Below are 23,870 nucleotides of genomic sequence, written 5' to 3' on the forward strand. Positions count from 1 at the left end.
TGGGGGGGATGAGCGTCCTTCACCCACAGTCACGAAGAAATAACGGATCGGCCACTCCAAGATACCGGACCTTCCAATATTTTTTAACTTAGTATTAGATTCTTCACTGTAGGCTAGGCTAGGTTAGGTTAGGTTAGGTTAGGTTAGGTTAGGTTAGGTTAGGTTAGGTTAGGTTAGGTTAGGGAGTACGTATGTGATTTCGCTTGTGTGTCAATGCCTGGTAGAGAGAGAGAGAGAATGTTGTTGTTGTCGTGTGTGTGTGTATGACAAATTGTTTTTAATTCTCTCTCTCTATGTTCAACAGCTGTACAAAATTACTTAATAACGGGAATTAACCTGGAATCCGGCTGGCTCCCTTGGGAACCCCACTCCCAGCCAGCCACACCCCCAGAGCCCACCCACCCACACCCCCAAAACCAACACACCCACCCACCTACACCCCAGAGCCCTTACACCCCCCCTCCCCCACTTCTCAACATATCATCACCAACACCCTCAGGATCCCACCACCCAGCCACCCACACCCCCAGATCCCACCACCCAGCCACCCACAACTGAATGGTGGCGGTGATGAGCATTGTGGTGGCCTTGAGGTGTGACGGTGTGACCTACCTGAAGAAAGACACACCCATGTATAAATGAGTCTGCAGAGAACGCGATTACCACCACGCCGTTAGACCCGTGACGAGGAGAGTGTATATATATATATATATACATTCTTTGTAGTCTCTCTCTCTCTCATGAACATGTTTACAAGCGTTTAGGTGTGTCTCAGGTGAGTTTTTATGAACTTGTGACGAAGGACCATATGCTAATCACTTTACCTTTACCTGTAGTTAATTTTGTATTTGTTCAACTGTTTAAAGCTGTTTGCATCATTGTTTAAATGCAGAGTTTTTTTTAATAAATCTTCTTCTTCTTCTTCTTCTTCTTCTTCTTCTTATTATTATTATTATTATTATTATTATTATTATTATTATTATTATTACACACGATGAAATGATATGCAAACATACACAACTATTCACAGTCACGTTTAACGATAGTCACTTAATCTTTACACAAGGACACACACGTACAGACACTAATGCACACGGAAATATAGAACCCAAGTATTTATTTGTATATAGAAAATGTTTTAGAATTCTTAAATCCCTTCAGTAATACTTAAAAAAAATTCTCCTACCCATTGTCGTCTCATAATAATATATGATGATGCCACTCACTTATTTTCCTAAGATGAAAAATAAATATATGAAGACTATTTTGAACAAGAGACACTTTTTTGTTTATATCTTAATAGTGATCAATTTGTGTGTGTGTGTCGTGAACAGTGAACTAAAAGGTGTGAACTCCCCCTCATTACCTTAAACGTGACCAACATAACATATGATTCATTCCATAAATAAAGAAAATACAAGTGTCGAGGGACCTACTGGTGTGTGTGTGTGTGTGTGTGTGTGTGTACGAGAATACATATGACAGGAACGAGAAGTAGTGTGGTGGTGGTGGTGGTGACTTTATAATAAGAGTTACAGAATACGAATGAAAGGTATCTACTTAAAGTAAAAATAAAAAATTAAAAAAAAAGTAAAAAGTAAAAAAAGTAAAAAGAGTAAAAAGGTAAAAAAAGTAAAAAAAAGTAAAAAGTATAGAAGTAAAAAAAAAGTAAAAAAAAAGTAAAAAAAAAAACGAAATTCATCTGACAGCACAAGGAATATAAAATTAGTGCAGTGTATCTAGTTTATAATTAAAGCATGTGAAGTATGTTACAGGTTATGTATTCAGTAGTACAGGTAACATAACAGACAGGAAGTGGTGACTGTCTCAAGTACAGAGGCCTGGTTCAACGAGGGTGATCACAGGTCCAGAAAATAACAGAGGCTTTGTTGTGTGTGTATATGTGTGTGTGTGTGTGTGTGTGTGTGTGTGTGTGTGTGTGTGTGTGTGTGTGTGTGTGTGTGTGTGTGTGTTGTTGAAGTACATGAATTATCCAGGTGCTGGCCAATATAACAAAGATGATGTTATAACCTTGAGATACAAATGAAAAGATACCTAGAAGCTAATTAGATCTTACCTGTGTAATGATTGTCTACCTAACACAATATACACAGCGGACGTAATGTAATCTTACCTGTTATTATTAGTGGGTGTAGTGTTATTCTTGGTGGGTGTAGTGTTATTCTTGGTGGGTGTAGTGTTATTCTTGGTGGGTGTAGTGTTATTCTTGGTGGGTGTAGTGTTATTCTTGGTGGGTGTAATGCTATTCTTGGTGGGTGTAATGTTATTATTAGTGGGTGTAAGGTTATTCTTGGTGGGTGTAATGTTATTATTAGTGGGCGTAAGGTTATTCTTGGTGGGTGTAGTGTTATTCTTGGTGGGTGTAGTGTTATTCTTGGTGGGTGTAATGCTATTCTTGGTGGGTGTAATGTTATTATTAGTGGGTGTAAGGTTATTCTTGGTGGGTGTAATGTTATTATTAGTGGGCGTAAGGTTATTCTTGGTGGGTGTAGTGTTATTCTTGGTGGGTGTAGTGTTATTCTTGGTGGGTGTAATGTTATTATTAGTGGGTGTAAGGTTATTCTTGGTGGGTGTAGTGTTATTCTTGGTGGGTGTACTTCTGTTTGGATGTAACTCAAGGCCGGTACTATAAGCCTTCAACCTTCGCCAGACCAGTAAAAGTATACCGCATTATAATCTCTTGTATTTACTCAAAGAATTTCCACTTTATTTGTTCGTTTTTCCGTACAGGACATTACAAATTACACACACACAAATAAAAGTTGGGCGGAGGCTGTGGTCAGAGGGTGTGGCTGTGGTGTGGGTGGTGGTGGTGGTGGTGGGGATAGGGGTAGTGGTGGTGGTGGTGGTGGGGATAGTGGTAGTGGTGGTGATGGTGATGATAGTGGTAGTGGTGGTGGTGGTGGTGTTAGTAGTAGTAGTAGTAGTAGTAGTAGTGGTAGTAGTGGTGGCGAAGGTGTGGCTGGGGAGGCTGGGCCGCGTTAAAAAAAGTAGTAGTAGTGGTAGTGGTGGTGGTGGTAGGGGGGTAGAAAAGTTAGATTAAGGCTGAGTGTTATGCAGATACATTCATATCTATTAAAAAAAACACTATAAGATTAGAGGTGAGCAAACAAGATTAGAGACAAACAAATATGACAAAATTTCTCATATATCAAAAATTATATGACTATAGTTATATATAGACAAGAAAATATCAGTGAGTTATATTTGCATTGATGTTGTCAGTCATTACAGCCTATTACACCCTACATCAATATTAAACAACTACATATTTCTGCGATATTATCCTCAAGAATGTCAGGGAAAAATCTGAACTCACTTGTAAATCTGTAAATCTGGGAATATTTCTACATACAGGAGGAAGAAATCTAGGTATATCATTCACTGTATAAGAGATACGAGTATATTCCTTTTCTTTGTTTTCTTAAGTTTTCCATGATTAATTATTACCTCTTGTCAGTTTATTCATATCCTAATTAAGTGGATTCTTTTCGATGAGACTTAGGATTAACTGGGCTTTTTTAATGATCTATCTTCATTTCCGTACATTCCTCTTCTTCTCTTATATTCCCTCACATCCCCTTCTCCTCCATATCTTCTTTCTCCTCTCCTAACCTAATTCTCTCATGACCCTTCTCCTTCTCTCCTGCCCATTCTATATTCCTCAAGGTTCACCTCTCCTCTGACCATTTCTGCCTCTTCCCTCAGCTAACGTCAATACCACCTCGGCATTAACATTAATCCCGTACCATCATTATTTTCAATGACTTTCAGCGGGGTCCATTTCCTGAAGCCTTCCCTGAACTCTGTGCTTACTTCTGAGTTACAGCACCTTGTCAATCTACCCCGTAACAAACCCATCATTCTCACCTGTAACACACACCTGTCCACACACACACACCTGTAACACACACCTGTCCACACACACCTGTAACACACCTGTCCACACTCACCAATACCATTACTATTACCAATATCATCATTTTTTACCAACAACAACATCACCATCGCCCCACCAACATCAACATCACCATCACCACCATCACCACCATCACACTCACCTTCTACACCCACACCCACACCCATCACCAACAGTTAACGTAATCAAAGTTCGGTTATGCAGTCGGGAAGCAATTGCATTATCATTAAGCTGTATACACCGCCATTAGTTGCAAGGTCGCGTCCTGCCCAACACAGTCACCAGCAGGCATTGTCGGGTACCAAGTGACTCTCTCTATATATAGTTTCAAGACGATGTTATCACTGGTAAATGTTGCTTGTAAGTCATTCCTTCTAGTGGGGATAGACTCTGGCCGGCGACGCTGTAGGGAACACGCCGGTGAAACTCAGTGTAAAGATAAAATATTTATCATTCTAATCTAACCTAACCCAAATTAACAAAATGGTAAACTTAATCTAAGCCATGTTAAATTTAGGTTAGGTTTGTCAAGGTAGCTACTGCTCGTACACACACTCAGTGGCTTAAGAGATTCCCTTTGGGCAGATCGTTAGGGGTAAGGTGAATACAGTGCGCTTTATACTGTACTGAGCTTTCGGTACATAAGAAGGTACTGTAACCGACACTGTATCCGACTGCCTTCACTTTCCTTGCTACAAAATAGGGCTTCATCTGCCGTACATTTATATCATAGAGAGGGAAAGAGCGAGATCGAGAGCAAGAATGAGAGAGATGGCGAAAAAGTTTTAAATTGTAATGAAGGAAAAGTATCAGCACCTTTTTGGAATAGGACTTGGCATTAGTAGTCGAGCTGCATCCTGGACAACGGTGGAGCTTAGGTCGTGGCCTACCAAGAATCCCCCCTCCATACTCCTTCTTCCATAATCCTCCCCACTCCATACTCCTTCTTCCATAATCCTCCCCACTCCATACTCCTTCTTCCATAATCCTCCCCACTCCATACCCCTCCTTCCATAATCCTCCCCACTCCATACCCCTCCTTCCATAATCCTCCCCACTCCATACCCCTCCTTCCATAATCCTCCCCACTCCATACCCCTCCTTCCATAATTCTCCCCACTCCATACCCCTCCTTTCATAATCCTCCCCTCCTTTTCACCTCCCCTGCATACTCTTTTTACATCCCATCCCTCCTCCCATCCTCCTTCCATACATTTCACAATCCATACATTTCTGTTCTTATAAACCAGAAATATTACTATAAAACCTAAAATCTCCCCCCCCTCCCCCCCACCTCTCCCCACACAACTTTCATGTGTTCTTTAGGTGAAAGTACCATGTGATCCAGCAAGTCATGAGCGACCTGCCTCTCCTGATTTGGAGTACCTCCTGAAGGACAATGTCTCTCATCCCAGGGAGGGAGGAAGGAGGTGGGGGGTGTTCCTTCTTCATCTCTCCTTGTTAACACACCCGCATTCCTCTTTACCATCCATTTACCGTTTACTTTTTGATATATATATATTTTTTTTGGTTTACCTTTATGGCTCTATCCGTTCATCTGACATTGAAATATAATCAGGAACTGGTAAATAGATCACGTTTAACTCCCTTATAAGATTCGTCACGTATTGTATTCATACTCAAGGGCGTAGATGTAATCACTCGAAACGTGTTAAGTCTTCAGAACTTTATCTTCCCACTCGATGCTGTAGTTCCTCGACCACTATTCACCGAGAGGTCTACATCATCTACATCCTTCAAATATATTTAATAATCGATTTCTTATCTTCCTGATCTTCTTAATTGACACTGACACACCTGTATACCTGGTCTGACTTAACATCTCAAACCTCAAACACTGTATCCCAAAGTCTATTAAATTTAGGTAAGATTTACTGTTAGGTTTAAGGGAAATTGATTTTATATTCATTAAAACTATTGTATTTAGGATTTAATACAGTTGTAGTTTGTACCATAAAGTTACTGTACAGAAGGGTTGGTACAGTATAGGGTACGTGGTCGTGTGGTTGTGGTGTTAAACCAATTGCAAGAACAGTCGTGGGGTATACGACGCCATTTAAGATGACCTTCTTGCCCTGATCTTGTTTCAGTTATACCACCCTTTTGAAGCTCTGGAGAGATCTCGAAGTTTCGATATTTTGAGCACAGCACTAGCTAATAATTCCCACCAAGAAACTTGTTTCGAGACTCCTCCAAAGCTTCGAAAATTGCAGAATTCCATGTGTTAAAGGCGATATTGCTGAAAAAAGACCAGGGCAAGAAGGTCATCGTAAATGGCGCCGTACACCCCATAACCGTTCTTGCAATTGGCCCTTAAGAACTATGCACGGACGAGAGATCTCAGGCGGTAGCAGGTGGCGGTGCTGAGGATGGTGTGGTATTTTTTTTCCTAACTGATGTGTGTGTGTGTGTGTGTGTGTGTGTGTGTGTGTGTGTGTGTGTGTGTGTGTGTGTGTGTGTGTGTGTGTGTGTGTGTGGATGCGTGCAGAACGATATCATCACTGTTCATGCACTGACATCATTCATAAAAATATACTTGAAAACACTTACAACAATTTTATTCTCGTTGCTTTTCTCACTCGTTTCGCCTCTCACACTCCTCTCCCACACTCTCCCTCTTTCCGCTTCTCCCACACTCTCCCTCTTTCCGCTTCTCCCACAATCTCCCTCATTCCGCCTTTCCCACATTCTTCCTTCTCCATTCTAATGCATCCTCGTCTCTCCCTCGTTAAACGCTAACCATCTATACCCAGTAAAGTCAACTTGATTTACAATAGTCACCTAACACCACCTATAGATCATACCTGTGAGAAAAAATCATCCTAATTAACCAGGTAAGTAATATATCACCTGTGACCTGTAAGAATGTTTGTCTGATGCCTCGTCCATTACTTTATTTACAATGGTCATTTTGTTTACGTAACTTAGTGCTCATGAGAAAATACGACTCACCATAGCGCTATTAATCTCCCTCTTGAACGTCTCCTGAGGGTGTTACATGATACGTGTCTATATTGAGAGAATTACATCGTTTTCATTAGATCATAAATTCTCTCGTGTGGGAACTTCAGGGAGTTTCAGAGAGTTTCAGGGGGGGGTCTCAGGGGGGTTTCAGGGAGCTTCAGGGAGTTACACGGGGGTTCCAAGGAGTTTCAAGGAGCTTCAGGGAGTTTCAGGGGTTTTCAGAGAGTTTCAAGGAGTATCAGGGAGTTTTAGGAAGCTTCGGGGAGTTACAGGGGGGTTCCAAGGAGTTTTGGGGAGCTTCAGAGAGTTTCAGAGAGTTTCAGGGTGCTTCAGGTAGTTTTAGGGAGATTCAGGGACCGTCAGGGAATTTCAGGGAGCTTCAGGGAAATTCAGGGAGCTTCAGGGAGTTTCAGGAACATTCGCATAGCTTCAGAGAGTTTTAGGGAACTTCAGGGAGTTTCAGGGAGTTTCAGGGTTCTTTTATCTGAGCTATAATGAGGATGTAGAGATGCTGCCACCTCATCAATATCCCAAACGATCCTGGGGTGTAAATAAACATGATTTCCTCAGTGATTGTGATAAAATTTTCTGGGATGAGGAGGTGAAGAAAATAGAAAGAAGAGAAAGGAGGAGGTGAAGAGAAAGGAGGAGGTGAAGAAAGGAGGAGATGAAGAGAAAGGAGGAGATGAAGAAATATTAGTTGTGATGGAGAAGAGGAGAGGAGTTAACGAGAAGGTGGTGATGATGAAGAGAAGAAGAGTAAATGTGGTGAAGGGAAAGGAAAGGAAAAGAGACAGAGAGCTTGACCTACTGAGATGACGAAGTTGTCCTTCTTAATTTCTCGTTTTCTCTTACGTCATTACCGTTTTCTGTCAAGTCATTACCGTGTTCTGTTACGTCATTACCGTTTTCTGTCACGTCATTGTCGTTTTCTGTTACATCATTACCGTTTTCTGTGACATCATTACCGTTTTCTGTCACGTCATTACCGTTTTCTGTGACATCATTACCGTTTTCTGTCACGTCATTACCGTTTTCTGTTACGTCATTAATAAAAAAAGCTACGTATAGATGTAAACAAACACAAAACCATGACTGTAACGTTCTTATATTTTGTAACTTTACCTGAAATAGCTTTAATTACCTGTATGTTATTGTCTCATTGTTAGGTGTCTCACTCATATGTCCTGGGTTTGGTTCCCAGCCCGAGACATATTTGAGAAGGGGTGGTGTTATCCAGTGTGACCCTACCAAACATCACAGGTTTTATTCGGGTACTCCAGCTTCCTCTAATAGACCACGCCCACACATGTACAGTTACTTATCGACCACGCCCACACATGTACAAGCCCTTATAGACCAGCCCTACACATGTAAAAATACTATAGACTACGCTTCCACACATGTACAGTTACTTATCGACCACGCCCACACATGTACAAGCCCTTATAGACCACGCCTACACATGTAAAAATACTTACAGACCACGCCCACACATGTACAAGCACTTATAGACCACGCCCATACATGTACAAGCACTTATAGACCACGCCCACACATGTACAAGCACTTATAGACCACGCCCACACATGTAAAAGTACTTACAGACCACGCCCACACATGTACAAGCACTTGTAGACCACACCCACACACGTACAAGCACTTATAGACCACGCCCACACATGTACAAGCACCCACACATGTACAAGAACTTATACACCACACCCACACATGTACAAGAACTTATAGACCACGCCCACACATGTACAAGCACTTATAAACCACGCCCACACATGTACAAGAACTTATACACCACACCCACACATGTACAAGAACTTATAGACCACGCCCACACATGTACAAGCACTTATAAACCACGCCCACACATGTACAAGAACTTATAGACCACGCCCACACATGTACAAGCACTTATAAACCACGCCCACACATGTACAAGAACTTATACACCACACCCACACATGTACAAGAACTTATAGACCACGCCCACACATGTACAAGCACTTATAGACCACACCCACACATGTACAAGCACTTATAAACCACGCCCACACATGTACAAGCACTTATACACCACACCCACACATGTACAAGCAGTTACACACTATACACACACACAACACCAGTGCTTGCGCCGTGAGAGCCAGTTAACCAAGAGGTCCAGCGAGTACCATCTCCCCCTCCGCCCTCCCTCTCCGCCCTCCCTCTCCCTCTTGACATTGAGAACCTCTGGTCTTGAAAGTGAAGGTAAGTGAGGAACCTGCGTCGCCCACCACTGCTTCCACACCTTCAGTCTACATTCACGCTGCGCTCCCGACCACACGTCCAATTGCTTGTCTGTCTCCCTGACTCCTTGGGTAGCTGTTGGCCTGTCTGTGAGTTTACATTGGTTTCTTTACTGTTCTGTGTGTGCTTCTTAATAATTGAAGTTATTTTGTGTTTTCATTCCGTTTCTTACTTGTTTATTTTTTGTTTTTGTACACGTGATTTGGTTGTTAGGTTAAGTTTAGTTAGTAATTTGTTATCAGGTTTATTAGATAAATATGTACGCGTCGCTAAGATGAATTATTACGTCGTCATCAAACGTTACTTTGATTATCTCTACAGTGTGTGTGTGTGTGTGTGTGTGTGTGTGTGTGTGTGTGTGTGTGTGTGTGTGTGTGTGTGTGTGTGTGTGTGTGTGTGTGTGTGTGTGTGTGTGTGTGTGTGTGTGTGTCCTCTTACTAGTCATTAAACGGTAACAACTCATAGTCTAACAACACTTGACATAATTGTAGGAAAAAAAACCAAACATTCAAACGATGATACATATTAAGTGACAAGACATACAGACAAAACAAATGGCCTACTTTCGGATACATAGAGAGGATACGTATGTGTCATTATAGGAAACATCTTAATCTTAGCGGCGTTTACTGTTTATAGAGACGTGTTACTGGAGGTAGAGACTTGTTACTGGAGGTAGAGATGTGTTACTGGAGGTAGAGATGTGTTACTGGAGGTAGAGATGTGTTACTGGAGGTAGAGACGTGTTACTGGAGGTAGAGACGTGTTACTGGAGGTAGAGATGTGTTACTGAGTGTAAGAGATGTGTTACTGGAGGAAGAGACGTGTTACTGGAGGTAGAGACGCAGCCATTGGAGGTAGAGATGTATACGGAGGTAGAGATGTGTTACTGGAGGAAGAGACGGTTACTGGAGGAAGAGACGTTACTGAGGAAGAGACGTGTTACTGGAGGTAGAGACGTATTACTGGAGGTAGAGATGTGTTATTGGGAGGTAGAGACGTAAGCGCTGGAGGTAGAGACGTACATTGGAGGTAGAGACGTGTTACTGGAGGTAGAGACGTGTTACTGAGGTAGAGATGTGTTACTAGAGGTAGAGAGATGTAAGTTACTAGAGGTAGAGACGTGCTACTGAGGTATAGACGTGTTACTGGAGTGTAGAGACGTGTTGTTGGAGGTAGAGACGTGTTACTTTTGGAGGTAGACGTGTTACTGGAGGTAGAGATGTGTTGCTGGAGGTATAGACGTGTTACTGGAGATAGAGACGTGTTACTGGAGGTAGAGACGTGTTACTGGAGGTAGAGACGTGTTACTGGAGGTATAGACGTGTTACTGGAGGAAGATTTGTGTTACTGGAGGTAGATTTGTGTTACTGGAGGTATAGGACGTGTTACTGGAGGTATAGACGTGTTACTGGAGGTATAGACGTGTTACTGGAGGTAGAGACGTGTTACTGGAGGTAGAGACGTGTTACTGGAGGTATAGACGCAGCATTGGAGGTAGATTTAGGCACATTGGAGGTATAAGACGTGTTACTGGAGGTATAGACGTGTTACTGGAGGTATAGACGTTACTGGAGTGTAGAGACGTAAGCTACTGGAGGCAGAGACGTGTTACAATTGACTTTATGTTAGTGAGGTGAATTGGTTCTTCTGTATGGTAATAGTGGTGGAGGGAATTCAGTGTATCATTAGATTAATACCATGAAGTAACACAAACTACCATAAATTACCACAAACTACCATAAATTACCATAAACTACCATAAATTACCACGTACTACCATAGATTACCACATACTACCATAGATTAGCACGTACTACCATAGATTAGCACGTACTATCATAGATTAGCACGTACTACCATAGATCAGCACGTACTATCGTAGATTAGCACGTACTACCATAGATTACCACGTACTACCATAGATTACCACGTACTATCATAGATTACCACACATCTACCCATCTACCTAGTACTACCACACACCTGCCCATCTACCTAGTACTACCACACACCTGTCCAACACTGTTACTACCTGAGGTGCTGTGGGCAGGTAGTTACACAGCTCACCTCCTGTTCTAAGACTCGCTAGTTTGAGTCCGGGGAACCCTCAGCCGACCCAGCTGTAAATGGGAACCTGACTTTATGGTTGTGGAAAATAAAGGTGGATGAGTGGAGTGGTGATGGGTGTAAGAGAGAAGGTTTAGAGGTGGATGAGTAGAGTGGTGATGGGTGTAGTAGAGAAGGCTTAGAGGTGGATGAGTGGAGTGGTGATGGGTGTAGGAGAAAAGATTTAGTTTATAATGTGAGTCATCCACCGCACGAGTCATCCACCTTGTCTGAAACGGGTCCTCACGCCTCTGGAACCCACGCTCACTCTTACCGATTACCTTAACAATGTTTACCTGTACACACACACACACACACACACACACACACACACACACACACTATAACAAAAGAAGAATTAAACTGTATTGGTGTGTACGAAACGATGAAACAGCATTAAAAAGAATCAGGCCCTTTATTCGTCCGACAAGTACAATAGTATTTGGGTCATCCGGTTCACCACAATGGGATCAGACTTACTCTACACTAGGAAAAGAAAGTAAATTCTCAAAGCAAAAACGAAAAAAATGATTCTAGGTATTGTCAACTCATGAGTAAAATAAATGGTAAAATTGCTAAATATGGGAGAAAATCCACTAGAAATGAGTAAAGAAAAAATCCTAAATCACTGAGAATGTTGTGATGTTTGTAAATTCTTCTCGTCATCTCTTAACCTGACATCAATTCCAGAAATATCGTGTGTAAGTAGACACCTCGAGGCCTTATATATATAAGTCTTAAACAGTAATGCCTCAAGTGACAACCAAACACTCCTCCTCCTCCCCCTCCTCCTCCTCCCCTCACCTCCTCCTCCTCCTCCTCCTCCTCCTCCTCCTACGTGTGGTTTAAACTAAGACTCAAAGATCCACTTTAAAGCAACAAGGAGAAAAACTCGTTCTTCTTCACCAATCAATATTCAGTTACTCAGCTTCACTTCAAACCCATGAGAGATATAAAACAAGATTCTTTTAAAAAATTGTTGGTATCTACACGAAGCAATAGTGACTCAGCCATAATGCCAAGAGTCTGCCGAGTGTTTGTCCATTTGTTTCTCATCCTCTCGAAGCTGATTATGATGTTAAATGGTTTATATATTCATTCTTGTGTAAACGTTTGTCAAGATTTATAACAAATATATTATTTTTTCCACAATAAGGGAAATAATTATATAAAGAGGAGAAATATTACCAAATAAACTCACATAGAAGGTAATGTAACTGGTCAGCCATATTTAAATTAACTCTGAACGTAAGACAATAAAAATAACAGTATTACATTTCTCAAGGATAAGCCTCGTGGTCAGGTCGTCCTCAGGTGAATGGACGAGACTCTATATAGGTCGAGGATGAACACACACAAAATATATAAAAAATTAGTCACAAAAACATTCTCGTTAGTATCACATTAATGTTATTTTCTTACATAGTTAACTGGTAGGTAATTCACACAAGCCGGGTACATATTTTAACACTTAAGAAATACTAGGATTGACCTCAGTAAATGCTGGAGACGATTATAAGTTGTTGATAATGCTCAGAAATTCCATAACTGTTGGACAATTATAAAATGCTTCACGTTGGAACTAAATCTAAGGAGTAACATGATAATAAACTTCTGTAAACGCTGATATTTTTTTTTTAAATGTTAAAGAAAAAAAAAGCTAAAAGTATTAAATAGCGAAAACCGATACAAACTAAAGAGCGAAAATCAACAAAAACTTAAAAATAACAGAGAACAACAACTAAAACAACAGTAACAACGACAAAACTACTACAAAAAACAAGGAAATATATTAACAAATAATAATAGGACGTTCAAACAGGCATAACTTTCACCTCACACCGGCATAACTGTATACTAGTCGCATAGTGTGTCGACCAGAGTTTTCCTATAGAGAGAGGTGAGGTGGGTGTGTGATGTGGGGGGTGTAGGAAGGGTGTGCGGGGGTTAGGAGGGTGTGAGATGAGGGTGGGGGGTGGGTCATTGGCCGTTATGGAAGGCTGGGTTTACTTCTCACAATAGTGCCGTTAACAGTATACGAGTTCTTCTAAATGTTATGCCATGCTTGGGTCACTTACAAACAGTACCCGTAACAGTTACAGGTCCTAAAACGGGGAACGGAAGATGACCACTGATGTTAGCTAGTTTTTTCCGAATAATAATTTCTGCCGAGATATAATCCACACAGATTTAACATAAATGCTGAGTAACGATGACTTGCATAAAATCCAATAATAAAAAAGGGGGTTAAGTATTTATTATGTAAACGCAACATGACGTAGAGTCGTAGACCAACAGGTGTGACCACAAACTCTCGTAACAAACTGTACAATCACTTCGTTATATGTTAAGAGGTGGTGAAGCTTAGAGCCGTCTTAAGCCAATGGGAATAAAGTAATAAAATACCTGTATCCCAGATTTTTTTTTGAACAGGTATGTGTGGTAATTTTCCCCACAGTGGTAATGATGGTACTGAAGCTTTGTGTGTAGTAATGTGGATGATGATTCTTGCCTGCGCTGTGGTACTGTATACTATAACTGAATCAGGAATCATTGATGTGATTCTTTGATATACCAGAATCATATTTTGTAATAGTTATGAATCGGTATTTATAATTCTAGTCGATAATACAGACGAATTATTTAAAAAAAAAGACTCATGAGCCTTTGCACGAATAATCAAAGGAGGCTAATATCAACCATCACAGGCAGTAGATGACGTGGCCAGGTAGGTTCAGGTAAGGCCTCAGGCAGTACAAGTTAATGAGTGACCTGGCCTGACTCGTCCTCTCTGTAACATAACGTGGAGAGTTTGGATCATCTCCAGTTATGACGTGGGTATACCTCCTCAACGTCTACAGTATATCGACCTTCTAACAATACTTTTAATAATTTCACGAAGTTTATAAAGTTTGTGAAAATACTGTTAAATAATGTCAAATAAGGTGGGTTTTTTTTTTTGTTTACCCGTCAATTAGCATAAAGCGAAAGATGGTATTGTGTTTTAATGTACTGATGTAAATACCATTAGTTGTGTGTATGAAGTGATGAACCGCTGGATTGGGGGTGCAGTGAGAGGTCTGAAGAGTCCACGGGCTAGAGGGAAGGGGGAAGGGAGAGAGTGTGTGTAGTGAGGGAGTGTGTGTGTAGTGAGGGAGAGTGTGTGTGTGTGTGTGGTGAGGGGAGGGTGTGTGTAGTAGGGAGTGTGTGGTGAGGAGGTGTGTGTAGTGAGGGTGTGTGTGTGTGTGTGTGTGTGGTGAGGTGTGTGTGTTGAGTGCGTGTGGTGAGAGTGTGTGTGGTGGTGTGTGTGTGGGAGGTGTGTGTGAGTGAGGGGGTGTGTGTGGTGAGTGTGTGTAGTGAAGGAGGTGTGTGTGAGTGAGGGTGTGTGTGTGTGTGAGTGTGGTGAGGGAGAGTGTGTGTGGTGGGGAGAGAGAATGTGTGGCGGTAACCAGGTGGCGAGAGACCTTACTGTACAGCCATAGTGCGTAAGTCTGCTACGTGTTGATGTGTTAAGTAAACGCCTCAGTCACTGGCCACGTTCTGCCCACATCTTCTCCTGAGTTATCCGAGCTCATTGTGTGTGTGTATGTATGTGTGTGTATGTATGTGTGTGTGTGTGTGTGTGTGTGTGTGTGTGTGTGTGTGTGTGTGTGTGTACGAGAAATAAATCACTAGTGTGTACCTGGCATATTATTCTTTTCACGACGAAACATGACATCAACACCGGGAACGGAAGGAGATTATGAGCAAAAGCTCAACATGGACATTAAAGAACAACTCACCTCTCCCTCAGTAAAAATATTAAACATCTTCTCGTGCTCTTACGCCACTCCGCCACACGCCACACTTACACGCCACTCTTACGCCACTCTTACGCGTCACTTACCGCCACCCTTACGCCCACTCTTACCACCTTACACGCCACTCTTACGCCACTCTTACGCGTCACCCGCCACACACCCCACTTACACGCCACTCTTACACGCCTCTTACACGCCACTCTTACGCGTCACCTCACACGCCACCCTTACACGCCACTCTTACACCACCTTACACGCCACTCACCGCGCCACCTTACGCGTCACGCCACGCCACCCTTACACGCCACTCTTACGCCCTCTTACACGCCCACTCTTACACGCCACTCTTACGCGTCCGCCGCCATTGCCCGCCACTCTTACACCACTCCCGCCACTCTTACGCGTCACCACGCCATTTACCACTTACCGCCACTCTTACCACGCCACTCTTACACGCCACTCTTACGCATCACACTTACACGCCACACCGCCACTCTTACGCCACCCGCCACTCTACACGCCACTCTTACGCGTCACCCGCCACCCTCACGCCACTCTTACGCCACCCGCCACTCTTACACGCCACTCTTACGCGTCACACCCGCCACCTTACACGCCACTCTTACATGCCACACCCACGCCACTCTTACCGCCACATACACGCCACTCTTACACGCCACCCTTACGCCACTCTTACACGCCACCCTTACCGCCACTCTTACACACGCCACACTCACGCCCACACTTGCCACCACGCCACACACACACCCCTCACCCACCCCACCCCGCCACTCTTACGCCCTCTTCACGCCACTCTTACGCCACTCTTACGCGTCCGCACGCCACCCTTACGCCACTCTTACGCCACTCTTACGCCACCGCACGCCACACTTACACGCCACACCCACCCACACTCCCACCCGCCACCCACGCCACACCCACCCCACCCACCCCCACCCGCCACCGCCACACGCCACCCGCCACACCACCCCCGCCACTCTTACACCACCCCACCCGCCACACTTACACCACCCACCACCCACCCCACCCACCCCCGCCACTCATACACGCCACTCCGAGTCCACCCACGCCACTCACCCACACCCCACACCCACCCCACACCCGCCACTCTTACGCCACCACGCCTCCCGCCACCCGCCACTCTTACACGCCACTCTTACGCGTCACCACGCACCACACCCACCCCCTCTTCACGCCACACCCGCCACACTTACACGTCACACTTACGTCACACCCGCCACTCTTACACCTCTTACGTCACGCCTGCTCTTACCTCTTACACGCCACACTCAGCAGCACTTCCTCTCATGCAGCCAGGCCTCCCCAACGCCCTCTACTGCATCTTATCCACCTGAACGTCGTCATCATGTTCCAAGACACGACATCTTATATCTTCCTTATCACGTCTATCTATCACATGATTTCCTCGGCAGCTTCTTCATACTACTTCTTACACAAAGTATTCTTCCACACCTCTTTATCTGCTTTCCTTCATCCTTTTATCTGCTTTCCTCCCACCCTTTACTGCATCCCTTCACCCCTTTAACTGCTTCCCTTCCACACCCTTATCTGCCTCCTTCACCTACTGCCTCCCTTCACCCTATAACCTCCCTTCCACACCCTTCTTTGCTTCCTTCCACCCTTTAACTGCTCCCTTCCACCTTTATCTGCCTCCTTCCACACCCTTTATCTTCCTCCCTTCCACCCTATAACTGCCTCCCTTCCACCCTTCTTCTTCCCTTCCACACCCCTATAACTGCCTCCCTTCACCCTTTAACTGCTTCCTTCCACACCCTACTCTTCCTCCTTCACCCTTTATCTGCCTCCCTTCCACACCCCTAACTGCCTCCCTTCCACCCCTTTAACTGCCTCCCTTCCACCCCTATCTTCTTCCCTTCACACCCTATATTTGCCTCCCTTCCACACCCTATAACTGCCTCCCTTCCACACCCTATAACTGCCTCCTTCCCACACTTACTGCTTCCCTTCACCCTATAACTGCCTCCCTTCCACACCTTTATCTGCCTCCCTTCACCCCTAACTGCCTCCCTTCCCCACCCTTCTTTACCTCCCTTCACACCCTTCTGCCTCCCTTCACCCTATAACTGCCTCCCTTCCACCTACTCTTGCCTCCTTCCCACCCTTTATCTGCCTCCTTCCACCCCCTATGCCTCCTTCCCACACCCTTCTCTGCCTCCTTCCACACCCTTTATTTGCCTCCTTCACCCTTTAACTGCCTCCCTTCCACCCCTATAACTGCCTCCCTTCCCACACCCTTTAACTGCCTCCCTTCCACCCTTTATTTGCCTCCTTCCACCTTTAACTGCCTCCCTTCCACACCCCTTCTTCCCTTCACACCCTATATTCCTCCCTTCCACACCCTTCATTTGCCTCCCTTCCACCCTTTAACTGCCTCCCTTCCACACCCTATAACTGCCTCCCTTCCCACTCTCTTTGCCTCCTTCCACACCTTCTACTCCTCCTTCCACACCTTATTTGCCTCCCTTCCACCCTTCAACTGCCTCCTTCCACCCCCTTCCCTCCCACACCCTATAACTGCCTCCCTTCCACCCCCTGCCTCCCTTCCCACCCTTTAACTGCCTCCCTTCCACCCCTCTTCCCTTCCACACCCTTAACTGCCTCCTTCCCACCCTTTAACTGCCTCCCTTCCATCATTGCCTCCTTCACCCTTCTTACTGTCCTTCACACCCTTAACTGTCCTTCCACACCCTTTATCTGCCTCCCTTCCCCTATAACTGCCTCCCTTCCACCCTTCTTCCTCCTTCCACCCTTTATTTGCCTCCTCCACACCCCTTTCTCCCTTCCCACACCTTCTTGTCCTTCCCCCTATCTGCTTCCCTTCCACACCCTTTAACTGCTTCCCTTCCACACCCTTTAACTGTCTTCCTTCCACACCCTTTATTTGCCTCCCCTTCTGGTTTGAACTTCAATTAGCTTCACCATCCCTCTCCTCCCACTCCGTTCATGATCTCACCCCCACTCACATTTTCTCCACTCCCACCCTGACCTCTACTCCCTCCTCACCCCCCCCCACCCCTTCTCTTCCTATCTCTCTCTCTCAGCACCTCTACTTGTCATTTTTTTGTTCTACTGTTGTCACTACGCAATAGTGTCATTAACATCAACCACCTATGTAACCACTTAATTTGGGAAGGGTTGTTTACAGAGTTTGAGGGCCATCGTAACTGTGTGTGTGTGTTTGTGTGTGTGTGTGTTTTGTGTGTGTGTGTTTGTGTGTGTGTGTGTGTGTGTGTGTTTGTGTGTGTGTGTGTGTGTGTGTGTGTGTGTGTGTGTGTGTGAGGCTATGGAGTGGATCTCTCTCACTCCTCCTCCAAGTTTCATTTAACTCACACCTCAAGGAGGAGTGTTTAAAGGAGTACCAATTAACGATCCATTCTAAAGAGATTTTTACCCTAAAGACAGTGGTCATTCAGGGTGAAATTTGACACATTGTGGTAGGAGTTATTATCGTTATGACAGTGAGACCTTTTTAGAATTGCATGACCGTTCCCTTTCTGTGGTCTTTGGGAGCCACAGTTAACGAGGCCGTCTACCCTTCTAAACATAGCGGGGCCGAACCAAGACTAACACACACACACACAAATACACACACACACACACACACCCCTTATGCAACAGCCACGGAGGTTTGCTTACATTGATGTCTGTTTGTAAGAGCAAGGCCAATATTTTATCTGCTTAAGTCCTGACGCCCCAGGAGCGAGGTTACTACGTCTACACCTTTGTTGATTACCTCCTGTTATATATGGTGTGTGTGTGTGTGTGTGTGTGTGTGTAGGTGTGTGTGTGTGTGTGTGTGTGTGTGTGTGTCCGTAAATATGTTATCAGAAATGCACAAAGTATGTCAGTGTGTTCTCCGCCTGAGTATTGTCTTTGGAAGGATTGCAGTAGAAAGTTAACAACACTTGAGAGGACAGTGTTTACAGGAGACGAACCACACACACACACACACACACACACACAGACACACACACACACACTGTTGCTGGCTCTATAAAATTAGCTGCATAGGGAGGAAAAATAGATACAAAAATAAAGTAAAGGAGAGAGAGAGAGAGAGAGAGAGAGAGAGTACAAAACAATAATTATCTAAACTTATCAAGCAAATACTTCAACTCTAAAACTCTATAGGCTTAACAAAAAAAATTCTGTATGTCTCAGGTAAAAAAGTTTTAAGTGTTTATCTTTCTGGGCCAGTGACTTTTGTTGTGGTATGTGGTAACGTGTGTGTGTGTGTGTAATAATAATAATAAATAATAATAATAATAAACGGTTTATTGAAAAAGTTTGCAGCCCGAAGGCTGAAAATATACATTGGACATAAATGACTTATTACATACAATGGTGGTTTAACAAAAGCCTTCATTAGAGAAAGGTGAAGGAACATATACAGTGAACATTCAGATTAATGTTTACACACGTAGATCATGTGAGCTGAGGTGTTGAACAGCAGACACGTAGTGTAGTAACTCCCTCACAGATGGCGTTATGAGGGGCATCACGTGGAGTACTGGTTCCCTCACAGGTGGTGTTATGAGGGGCTTGACGTGGTGTAGTAATTCATTCACAGATGGTGTTACGAGGGGCTTGATGATGTAGTAGTTCCCTCACAGATGGTGTATGAGGGGCCTGATGATGTAGTAATTCCCTCACAGATGGTGTTATGAGGGGCCTGATGTGGTGTAGAAATTCCCTCACAGATGGTGTATGAGGGGCCTGATGTGGTGTAGTAATTCCCTCACAGATGGTGTTATGAGGGACTTTATGTGATGCTGTAGCAACTCATTCACTATTCACTACGTGGTGTCGTGCATCATGGGGACACCACGTGATCTGTTATCACAGGACTTCACTCACTCAAGTGGGTGAGGTGTGGTCCCAGGCCTCCCTATTGTGGAGTTTCAGGGGAATTATCACTGGGTACATGGGACCTCACTGTGTGAAGGTTAGCTTGGCTCAGACTCAACTGCCGAGTTGTTTTTCACTGTCTTAAGCACTGTTCACCACTATTCAACACTGGTTCCATTCCTTTCCCAAATGAAATAGTAACTTCTGGCGAGAACTTGTTGATATTCCGGTGGGTAGGAGGGTTCAGGGGAGGGAGTTGGCATGGCCCAACATAACAGTTGACGTGGCTGCTGCTGAGCAGCGCCAGGTGCGTGTGTGTGTGTGCAGCCACACACAGGGTGGTGAAATGCGTCTAAAGTGGCTGCCGCCGCTGGCTAGCCCTGGTGGCGAAAAGGGAAGCAACTTGCATAAGTCTTCCCCTGCCAGTACAGAGCCTCCTCATCATCAAGACTCCTGCTGTGCCTCCTCGTGGCAACACACGGTAACTGGGTGCCTCGTGGGCCCAGACTAGATCAACAGGGGATCTCGGAGTAGCAGTGGGTCCCAGAGGGAAGACACGTAGGCCCTCTGGCATGTGGACACGTCCGGGCGCCTACCAACTACCGCCCCGTTGCCTTGAGGATTAACCTTGGCAGGTATAAGGCTATGGGAGTAAACCCCAAACGAAAAATCTGCTGTGGAGCCCTGCATCAGCCAGACACACTTACAGAGCTCCAACAAGATCCCAACGGCGGTGTAGGCGGAAGAGGTGACCACCATGGAAACCCAACGACTATACCGGCGGACAAAGGCAATGTATGGTGGAAAAGCTACGAAGGCGAAACCCAACACACTGGGCTATCGGCAGTTCATTGCGACTCTCCCTCTCCCCAGTCGTTGCAACACTTGCACCACTGGATCAGGAAAAGTGAGAGCCAAGATGTGTGGTTGCAGCCTGCGCTCCTGCCTCACCACATAAATCAACTCATGTGCAGCCATCATCCAGTTCCTCATACAACTCATCATCAAAACCCCTAGACCCTCAAAAGTCTTATGGCGACAGACGAGTGGTGATGGGAGTCTCTAGTCACAACTCTGCACCTGGGCAGCACAGATAAGATGTTCGTTTATACACTGGAATCTAGGCAGCAGTACAATCTGGTCCTGTCTGTGCGACTGAGCAGCCCTTTCGGGGAGCCACTTTGATCACCCCACATGGGGAGGGGGCTAGAAAAGGTGCACTAAACATAGTTTGCCTAAAAACCCAACCTGACTGGGCAACTGCACCTAGTAAGGTCTTCCTTATGTGGTCGAAAACACAACCAAAATCACAGATCCAAACAAAAACAAACCATACAACCTCTTATGGTCGCTGCATGGAGTGTTAGGACCCTTCTGGATACTGGCACAAATGCGCATCCTGAAAGAAGAACTGCCCTTGTGGCAAAAGAGATGGCTAGGTATAACATCGACAAAGCAGCCATCAGCGAGTCCCGGCTCCTGGATGAGGCCAACTCACAGAGCGGGGGTTTGGCTACACCTTCTTCTGGAAGGGTTATCCTGCTGCTGAGAGAAACCGCATCTATGAAGTTGGCCTTGCCATCTGCCAACGCATCCTACACAGACTAACTGAAATGCCTATTGGGATCAACGAGCCCCCCATGACGCTCCCAGTCCAACTGAATCACCCACGTCATGCCTTCTTCAGCAGTGCATACGCCCCAACAATGGATGCAGAGGATGACATCAAGGAGGCCTTTTATGCCGACCTCGACATAGAGCTAACCTCTATCCCCAGAGAAGACAAGGTTGTGCTCCTTGGAGACTTCAATGCTAGAGTTAGCAGAGATGCTAACATTTGGCAGGGAACCATAGGGAGAAATGTACTTGGCAAGCATAATCCCAACGGTCTACTCCTCCTCAGCAAGTGTACTGCACACAACCTCACTATCACCAATACCTTGTTTAGGCAGGCCGACAAGTTCAAGGGTTCGTGGCTACACCCACGATCCAAACACTGGCATCTCATTGACTACTTCATTGTCAGAGAAAGAGATCGGCGAGATGCCCTCATCACCCGTGCCATGCGTGGCTCAGACCACAGAGACACTGATCATTGACTTGTCAGATCCAAGCTCTTACTTCACGTCGCCCAAAACGGCGAAGGCAGCAAGCCTCCAGAAGAGTTCTTGATACTAAGCGTCTGGAGGATCCAGCCGGTACCACAGACTTTCAGAGAACAGCTCGAACATGGGCTTATAAACAACGCAACAGCAAACAACGTGAATCCCAGTGCCGAATGGGATACTCTTAATACTGTTATGACAAAAACCTGCTGAGAGACCTTCGGCTAGATCAAAAGAATACACCAGGACTGGTTTGATGAAAATGACCCGTTAATTAAAGTACTCATCCACAATGAATGTACTGCTTTTACTGACCGGAAGAACAACCCTCAGTCTCGGACCAAAGCTGATACCTTCCACAAGAAGAAAGCGCCAGCCCAGTGGGAACTTCGCAATCTAAAGAACGACTGGATTAAAAATAAAGCATGTGAAGCACAAAAACTTTCAAATCAGCACAAGATGCGTGAAATTTTCATTTTCACTAAAACATTTTATGGGCCAGTCACTCATGGCGCAGCCCCCCTCCGCTCATCTGGCGGTAACCTCATGATTAAAAACGATGAAGGCTTCCTTCAGCGTTGGAAAGAACACTACCATTCATGCTCAACCGAAACACTGATGTGGATGTCCTGACTACCCAGCAGGTCCCCCAGCATCCAGAGCTGACCCACTCAGCTATCCTCCATCACTGGATGAGGTAGCTACTGCCATCAAACAGATGAAAAAAACAAAGCCTCAGATGGAATCCCAGTTGAGGTGTATAAAGCAGGAGGACCTCTGCTTACCAGTCGTCTCCACTCTCTCCTGGAGAATAAATGGGAAAAGGAGGAAATCCCCCAAGTTCTTAAAACCTCCTCCATTGTCAATATTTATAAGAATATGGGAAACCGGTCAGACTGTAGCAACTAACGTGGGATTTCACTGCTCTCCGTAGCTGGCAAGATTACCGCCCGAGTCCTCCTAAACAGACTTCTTCCTGAGGCGGAAAACTTCCTCCCAGAATCTCAATGTGGTTTTAGACCATCACGTGGCACCACTGACATTATCTTTGCTGCCCGCCAGATATAGGAAAAGTGCAGAGAACAGCGTCGTGACCTGTACAGTACATGGCTTTCATTGACCAAACCAAGGCCTTCGACTCGGTGAACAGGGAAACTCTCTGGTGGACCCTCAGCCGTTTTGGTTGCCCACCAAAATTTCATCGCCATTTGAGGCAACTCCACGATTGCATGAACGGCAGTGTCCTGCACAACGGCACCCAGTCAGAGTTCTCCCCCATCCAAACACGGGTTAAACAAGGGTGTGTACTGGCACCAACTCTCTTTTCCATCTTCTTGGCTGCCTTCCTTACTAGTGCCAGTACCAATTTAGCCAGTGGGTGTCAACATCGAGTACCTGGTGAAGGGGGAGTCGATTCAACATAAGACGACTCCAGGCAAAAACAAAGGTGTCGGTAGCTTCCATTACTGAACTTCAGTACGCAGACGACCTTACCCTTGTTGCTCACACTGAGCACGACCTACAGGAGATCCTGAACACCTACGCAGACGCGTATGCACACTTCGGTCTTGTGGTGAATGTACGTAAGAGTCAGATTCTCTTTCAACCTGCCCCTGGTTCAGACACACCTCCACCGCCCATCCAGCTTAACGGTACTACCCTCTCTAATGTTGCCCACTTTCGGTATCTCGGCTCCCTCCTGTCCACCACCGCAGA

The 23,870-nt window shown here is 45.0% G+C and overlaps 1 protein-coding gene across 1 annotated transcript in view; it reads left to right on the forward strand.

Moving 5' to 3' along the window:
* The first annotated feature begins 9,215 nt into the window (after nucleotides 1–9,215).
* The window catches only part of LOC121877548, a 76,874-nt gene continuing 62,219 nt past the window's right edge, over nucleotides 9,216–23,870 (forward strand). The window contains exon 1 of the mRNA XM_042383341.1: nucleotides 9,216–9,318. The gene's annotated coding sequence lies outside the window, so the exon portion shown is untranslated. The remainder of the gene's footprint in view (nucleotides 9,319–23,870) is intronic.

Source organism: Homarus americanus, unplaced genomic scaffold (assembly GCF_018991925.1).
Source record: "Homarus americanus isolate GMGI-L3 unplaced genomic scaffold, GMGI_Hamer_2.0 scaffold45469, whole genome shotgun sequence".
NCBI classification, from domain to species: domain Eukaryota; kingdom Metazoa; phylum Arthropoda; class Malacostraca; order Decapoda; family Nephropidae; genus Homarus; species Homarus americanus.